This window comes from Macrobrachium nipponense, chromosome 44 (assembly GCF_015104395.2).
Source record: "Macrobrachium nipponense isolate FS-2020 chromosome 44, ASM1510439v2, whole genome shotgun sequence".
Taxonomy (NCBI): Eukaryota; Metazoa; Arthropoda; class Malacostraca; order Decapoda; family Palaemonidae; genus Macrobrachium; species Macrobrachium nipponense.
The window spans coordinates 25,212,808-25,222,022 of NC_087221.1; positions in this window are offsets into that span (position 1 = coordinate 25,212,808).

The following is a 9,215-nucleotide window of genomic DNA, read 5'->3' on the forward strand; positions in this document are numbered from 1 at the left end:
GTTTGTTTGTTTGTGTGGTGTTTTTACGCTGCATGGAACCAGTGGTTATTCAGCAACGGGACCAACGGCTTTACGTGACTTCCGAACCACGTCCAGAGTTAACTACTATCACCAGAAATACACATCTCTCACTCCTATGGAATGCCCGAGAATCGAACTCGCGGCCACCAAGGTGGCACGCCAACACCATAACGACCACGCTACTGAGGAGCTCCCTAACCATGTTGAAAGAGAGACAGACGTGCAAAGACAAAAACAAACCAAAAACGTGACCAATTTCGCTAATTATAATCATTATGATATATGTATAGAAAGAAGTGACTTAGGTTTTCCTGCTTCATCATTAAGACCCGTTTCCTCATGCTGCATAATCCAGCACTTTCTATCGTGACAAGGAACGGAAAAGGACAAAATAAAACCACAGCCCAAAAATACTCTTCTTCGGGAAGACGTCCGGTCGACCCAAGTAGGACAAATGAGTGTCCATATACCATTAGGCACAAGAGGAAACATTTCACATTTATAAAGATTGCTCACGGGTCATTTGCGCCATTGACAGAAACCACTTTTAAGGAAGCTACCTCTCTCTCTCTCTCTCTCTCTCTCTCTCTCTCTCTCTCTCTCTCTCTCTCCAAAAGCCCTTGGGGTCTCTTTATTACGGGATTTGGTCCCTCTTCCTATCCATTTTTTTTTTCCCTTTTTTTTATTTTGCTCCAAAAGCCATCGTAGTCTCTCTATTACGATGTCTGGCCCCCGCCTCTCTCTCTCTCTCTCTCTCTCTCTCTCTCTCTCTCTCTCTCTCTCTCTCTGTTTTTCAAAACCTTTTTCTCATCCGAAAAGTCCTGACGGTCTCCTAATTCACTAAAAGTATTTCTGCCCTGAGGTTCTCCTCTTGAACACATTTCAAAATCCCGGAAATGAACGAGCCGTGTTCAACTGGCTGAGAATTATTTATGGATCAGATAAAGTCAGCTTTCTGCGAGCACACGCTGATATAGAATATCTCAAAGGATATTTCAACTTCCAGCTACTTCAAAGAATAAAACATTAAGATATTAACACTTGAAAATATGACACAGAAATGAAGTTTCTGTGAAGTTTAGAACTGGCTTAGAGAACTGTCCAAGATAAAAAGATTTGAATACCTTGAAGTCAGGTACAGTTTTAATTAATCTGGTTTCACAAAAATGAACTAAAGCTCTGTATAACTTCGTAGAACCCTCAGAAATTTACAAAAAAGAGGGTGGGTACAGTTAGGATAAATTCCAAATGCTATCCTGTTTTCATGTATGTTAACAAATTTGTAAGTTTTAAATACAAAGAATATCTCTCTCTCTCTCTCTCTCTCTCTCTCCTCTCTCTCCTCGTCTCTCTCTCTCTCTGTATATATATCTATATATATATACATATATATATATATACTATATATAGATATATTATATAGATATATATATCTAATTATATACATATATATATATATGTATATATATATATATATATATATGTATTAATGATATATATATATATATAGTATATATATATATATATATATATATATATATATATATATATATATATTATATATATATATATATATCAGTTCGTTTAATAAATGATAGAGACGAAGCGAAGAAATATATACAGAAATCTGTATTCAAGTCGACTATATTCAATCAATCTATTGATCTGTTTCTTAGTACACTTTAAAAATAACATGTACAGTTATTGAAAATAGATAATGATATGAAAATGTGATTTGGACATGACCAAAAAAAATGCACGGAATACTCTTTTTTTTATTTTCTTATTTCAGGATATTTCTGTTCATGCCAATTTATTCTTATTTCAAGGTTCAGGTCTAGAAGATGAATATTTTCCTTTGCTAAATCATTTATCCTAGATTAGCAAGAGGCTATCGTTTCGTTGATCGGCAATTTAGCCAGGGAAAACTAAGACTGACAGGAATAAATTTATATAAGATGCACAAATAAATTCCCTTTGTTTATTTCCCACTCAAGATAATATGCGTCCCCTCTTTTCCAGCAAGGACGTAGTATTATCTCTCCCTAACTGTCCAAATCTCGCCCGTTTCCGAAAAGCGTTCCGAATTCCGTCCGTTCCGCCCATTACCAAGTGAGAGTATTGTTAAGCTGAAGAAATTAACATAATGGCAGTGAATAACGCCGATTCCTCTCATTCCCCGAGGGACATACCAGTTCCCCTCCTCCCCAGGAATCCCCCAAGACCAACGTAGACAACAACCCCCCAAACCCCGTACTCCACCAACATCCCACGTCCCACCCCTCACCCCCGACATCACATAAAGCATTCGAATGACAATCCTAGGAGATAATTCGGAGACGCTCGCGAGGATTTGGGTCTAAGCTGCTGATTTGTTTCCCCTGCCTTCGCATCAAATACCTGCCTCCTCCTCCCCCTCCTCCTTCTCCTCCTCTTCATAACTTCGAGATTAAGTGAGACGTCCCAAACTGGCTGAACAATAGGGATTATTCCCTCATTCTTTGGATGTTGTGGAACGCATTAAAACTCGATTTAACAAAGGTTCGAGTCTTTCTAATTCCTCTTAAAATAATGCTCCGCTCTTGTTCGGTGTTATTTTTCATGTTCGACGTCATTTGACCTTAATTATCCCCAAAGTAATTTCTATGGGGGGGGGTTAAGTTCGGTGTATCTAACTTCCTTGCTTCTTGATTCATTATAATGGTCGGGAAAAGCAACTGTGAAATTAGAACAAAGGCTGTTCCAATTGCCTTGGTTATACATACATACATATACATATATATATATATATATATATATATATATATATAATATATATATATATATATCATTCGAGCTACAAATGTCCTTTAATATCTAATTCGCTCTACCTCGGAATTGACATATTTTCATATATGTACCGAGGGGGATATATGAAAATATATCAATTCCGAGGTAGAGCGAATTAGATATTAAAGGACATTTGTAGCTCGAATGATTTATATGAATCGCGGTGATGTGATAAATATTATATATATATATATATATATATATATATATATATATATATATATATATATATATATATATATACATGCAACAAATCACTGTAGACGTGTGATGATCATATATGCATACAGCCAGGAGAAAGGAGAAATGAAATGACTTGAACCGAGCGCTTTCATGTATTTCTACACCTCATCAGGGTTCAGGTACAAGTGTATAAAAAACAAATACAGAGTCACAAGAAGACTTCATGGCAAGACAAATGATGCTAAAAAAACAAGCAACGCTAACAACTACCAGACAGTCCTAATACTTAATAGCCTACTTGTTTTAGAATACCCTTCGTTAAAATTTCATCAACTTTGTACAAACCTAGGCTGATATTCAATAAATTATCACAGTCTTGTTTAATTATACATGATTCTATTATATTTCTTTTCACTAAATCTCTGCAAAACATAATTTCTTTGGAGTCTGTCCAGTTAATGCCTTGATCACTATTATTCATATGTACAAATAATGCATTTGACATATTACCAATTCTTACATTATCTTTGTGCTGTTTTATTCGAACTGCCAATGTCTTTCCAAAATGTCCTACGTAGGTTTTATTACAATTTTTACACGGAATCTTATAAATACAACCTGTTCCATTTCCAGGTGAATTTCTGATCAGCAAGTTTCTAATAGTTCCTAGCGTTTTGAACACAAAATTAATACCTAGTGGTTTGAGGTACCCAAAAAAGTTTTTATTGAAAACACCTTTTGTAAGGCATGAAAAACGTTTTATGGATTGATAAAAACTGAAAAGTTCGAAAACAAAACCCTTTTAGTGCTTCCTTTTTATACTTGCTTTAATAACATCCCGAGACAATTCAAACCACTAGGTATTAATGTTGTGTTCAAAACGCTAGGAACTATTACAAACTTGCTGATCAGAAATTCACCTGGAAATGGAACAGGTTGTATTTATAAGATTCCCTGGTGAGGTGTAGAAATACATGAAAGCGCTCGCTTTAGGTCATTTCATTGCACCCTTCTCCTGGCTGTATGCCTTTCTATATTATATTATATATATATATATATATATATATATATATATTATATATATATATATGACGTATATTTATTAGCCTGGAAAAGCGACGCCCAAGCCTTAGAATAAAATCATATCAAAACAAATGCAATAATAATAACAATAATAATAACGACAACCACCATCTACCTTGAACAGGCATTCCATAATCAACAAAAACCTTGCTCACACCACGATACGTACAACAATGAGAACGTTATTAAAACAAATTTCTCGCATAAAGCAATTCTCATATCGCCTTGACTCTCGCAGCAAAACTGTGGACATTAAGCCAAGATTAATCTTCCGCTGCATAAGCAGCCTTAAATGTCAAGGGTTTGCTGACTGCGGTAAAAGTCCGCTTATGACCACCGAGCCTTTTAGCCTTTCAACTTAAAGTTTTTTTCAGGTTTTTAGCCTGAAAAAAAAAAAAATCAGACCTTTCAGCTTCAAAAAAAAAAAAAAAACGATTCTGAGCCTTTCAACTTTATAAAGGATTTCCATATCAAGTTCTCCCATCTGAATTTTCATTCGGAACAACAATGTTATCCACTCAGCCTGTGCTTTCAAGTTGACAGCAGCTAAAGCTTAGCCGACAACGCCAGAAGAATGAAAAAAGAGAGAGAGGGGAAAAAAATAAAAGAGATTAAACCTTCAAAGTGTAACGTTTCATATCAAATGTTGACATTCTTTTGGCAACCAGAAGGGACTGATGCTATTCCAAACACGATGAACAAAATTTCTTATCAAAGGCTTTTTTTTTTTTTGCTCGGAACTCAATGATTATCATGCTCGCCTGGAGTAGTTTTTTAACTTTCTCTCTCTCTCTCTCTCTCTCTCTCTCTCTCTATTTCTCTTTCTCTCTCTCTCTCTCTCTCTCTCTCTCTCTCTCTCTCTCATTGATATCTGAATTTACTGACACTACCCGCTTGCATTTATTTAAAACTCTGCGTATTAAAAGAAATATTTGCAATTTTTTATGTATATAGATACATATTGCTATGTTATCTATATACATAGCATATGTATATAGATACATGCGTCACTTAATGTTGAAAATGTCAGGTTAATTGAAAAAGATTCTCATCAAAGAACTTCTTAAAGTTTTTAAAATTAGAGCCCAGAAATCAAAGTAACCAATTCGATAACCATACTAGTGAATAAATGTGTAAAAGAATAAGAATATACAGACTGTACACAAACATAAAAAGCAAAAAGTAAAAAAAACATAACACATCGCCACACCATCCTTGTGTAAAGGTACAGATTCCCAAAGGGACACATATTAAGAATGACCATATGAGACATGTAATACTACGAACAAGAGTACAACAAAAACTTATAAAGACAGACACACAAAAAAAACACGGAATTAAAAAAAGTAACAACAAAAGTGTTTACATCTTCGCTTTCGTCTTCCCTTCGTCAGAGCAGCTCCTGCAGAGGGGGAGAACTACACTAAAATTTACTAAGAGGATTTGGGTATAAAAATAGACAGGGGAAAAGAGAGAGAGAGAGAGAGAGAGAGAGAGAGAGAGAGAGAGAGAGAGTTTCTTCCATACACTAAGAAGAGACCAAAACGACAAGGAAATAAAATGTCAGAGAGAGAGAGAGAGAGAGAGAGAGAGAGAGAGATCCTTCAATATACTAAGTAGTGACTGAAAACGAAAAGAAAGAGAGAGAGAGAGAGAGAGAGAGAGAGAGAGAGAGAGAGAGAGATCCTTCAATATACTAAGTAGTGACTGAAACGAAAAGAGAGAGAGAGAGAGAGAGAGAGAGAGAGAGAGAGAGAGAGAGAGAGATCCTTCAATATACTAAAAAGGTTACCAAAACGACGAGAGAGAGAGAGAGAGAGAGAGATCCTTCAATATACTAAAAAAGTGACCAAAACGACAACGAGAGAGAGAGAGAGAGAGAGATACTTCAATATACTAAGAAGTGACCAAAACGAAAAGAAGAGAGAGAGAGAGAGAGAGAGAGAGATATCCTTCAATATACTAAAAGAGTGACCAATACGACAACGAGAGAGAGAGAGAGAGAGAGGGATGAGAGAGAGAGAGAGAGAGAGATACTTCGATATACTAAGAAGTGACCAAAACGAAAAGAAAGAGAGAGAGAGAGGGAAAAAAATGAAGGAGAGAGAGATGGAGGGGGGGGGGGGGGGAAGATGAGAGCGAGAGAAGGAGAGAGAGAGAGAGAGATCCTTCAATATACTAAGTAGTGACCGAAAACGAGAGAGAGAGAGAGAGAGAGAGAGAGAGAGAGAGAGAGAGAGAGAGCTTTCAAGAACGAGAAGAATGGAGCAGCAAATCCCGAAGCTCAATGAGATTCATCGAATCAGCCTTTAAAGGCGGCTCATTTGTATGCAGAAGCCAAAGCTCACTTTAGGCAGAATAATCGAAAGAGACCTAATTTACCAGACTCTAGTGACCTAATTCAACTAAATGCTAGCTTTTCCCCTGTGGAGGCTAATTTTCTCCTTTCTCATTTCCTGTGTTTTTTTTTTAAGCAATTTATTTTTCTGGCCAGAACTGAACGAAGAAAAAATGGACAAACGCACACGTGGTTCTTTTTCCTTTGTTGTTTTTAAGTATTTGCGTTATCAAACTCACCGTTCTTTCTTTATTTTAGATTTCATTTTTATAAGATTTTCCCTCCTCCTCTCGATTTTTCTTTAATTTTCAATTTTTTAAAATATTTATGTTTGGCTTACTCTTTCTTTGTTAATCCACAAACTTCTATCTTAATCTTACCATGAACATTACTTTAAAATTCAACATCGTTTATCGTTTATTTTCAAATGTTAAACTTAATGTCCCATTGGTCTTTTCCAAAAAAATCTATTTAAATAAAAAAAAACTGTAAAAAAATATTATTCTACCGCTTTTCTTATCGTATTAGATCATAAACGTGTCTATCCTAAGGTGGAAACATTTCTCTCTCTCTCTCTCTCTCTCTCTCTCTCTCTCTCTCTCTCTCTCTCTCTCTCTCTCTTTCACCGTATTTTCCATTTCGTCCTTCGTTTTCCAACGTATTTAACTGCAATATTCTTCAAATTATTTTCCTCGCAAACTAATTATCGTATAATTTAATTATTCAAAATTTCTTATTCCCCAAACTATAATAATAATAATAATAATAATAATAATAATAATAATAATAATAATAATAATAATGATAATAATAATAATAATAATAATAATAATAATAATAATAATAATAATAACAATAATAATAATATAATAACGATTTATTACATTATATATTTCTTTTTTATATTATATTACATATATATATATATATATATATATATATATATATATATAATAATATATATGCTTAAAAAAATCACAGTAGATGCACGTGAACTTCATAAATAAGCGAATACCACGGGAAATGATAGACAGGAATCAAGCGCTTTCCCAATGTTCTATTCGCATATATATAATATATATATATATATATATATATATATATATATATATATATATGTAATTATACACAATATATAAATAATAATAACGATTTAATTAGTATATTTTTTTTATATTATATTACATTATTCATTATATATATATATATATATAATATAGATATATATATATATTATATATGCCTTAAATAAATCACAGTAGATTGCACGGGACTTCATAAATAAAGCGAATACCACGGGAAATGAGAGAAAGGAATCCAAGCGCTTTCGTCTTATTCGCTTATATATATATATATATAATTAATTATAATAATAATATTATATATTATATTATATATGTACATTATTACACAATATTAAAAATCTATATGTAGACCGATCGTATATATATAATATATATATAATATTTAAATATATTATAATATTATATTATAATAATATATATATATATAGATATACTATATATAAATAATTACATAAATTTCAAGAAACCAAATACACACAGAATAATTATTTCCTATTTAATACCCGATGTCCCAAAACAATAATGATTTCCTATTTAATACCAGATGTCCATAAAATCAAACGAGCGAATAAGCGCAACAAATAAGCGCATCTTCATTCAATCCTTTCCTCCACAGCAGGAGGAGAGAAGAGGCGAATTGAGGTGGTCAAGAACAACCCTGTTAGTTTCCCCCTTCAAGAACGAATTGTTTGGTGGCAGTCACTTAAAGAACAAAGGGACCTGGCGAAAATCTCATAACACTTTCAAAAGGCCAAATTCCAGGAGAGAGGGGATCTCCCTCACTACATGGAGAGAGAGAGAGAGAGAGAGAGAGAGAGAGAGAGATTCTTCCATATACTAAGAATTTACCGAAACGATAAGAAAATATATTGTCAGAGAGAAAGAGAGAGAGAGACAAAGAGAGAGAGAGACTCCAATTCACTAAGAAGAGACCAAAATGACAATGAAATAAAATTTGTGTATGAGAGAGAGAGAGAGAGAGAGAGAGAGAGAGAGAGAGAGACCTTACCTTACAGACCTTACATCTTGTTCGGGTTGCCCCAGGTCCCTCAGTGTGAGGCACCTCTAATGTCTACCAGAGAGTTGCTAGTGCATCTTCCGGTATATTTTGCATCTTCCAATCTTGGATGGTCTGGGATGCAGTTTAGATATTTATCGAGCTTATTCTTAAACATATCTACATTCACTCCTGATATATTCCTCAGATGAGCTGGCAACGCATTGAATAGACGCTGCATTGTCGATGCTGGTGCGTAGTGGATTAATGTCCTGTGTGCTTTCCTTATTTTTCCTGGTATAGTTTTGGGCACTATTAATCTACCTCTGCTTGCTCTTTCTGATATTTTAGCTCCATGATGTTTTCGGCTATTCCTTCTATCTGTTTCCATGCCTGAATTATCATGTAGCGTTCTCTTCTCCTTTCTAGACTATATAATTTTAAGGATTGTAGTCTTTCCCAGTAGTCAAGATCCTTAACTTCTTCTATTCTAGCTGTAAAGGACCTTTGTACACTCTCTATTTGTGCAATATCCTTTTGATAGTGTGGGTACCATATCATATTGCAATATTCAAGTGGACTACGAACATATGTTTTATAAAGCAATCACGTGTTCACTTTTCTTGTTTTGAAGTGCCGTAATACAAACATTTCCCATTTTTGGCCTTTGCATTTTGCC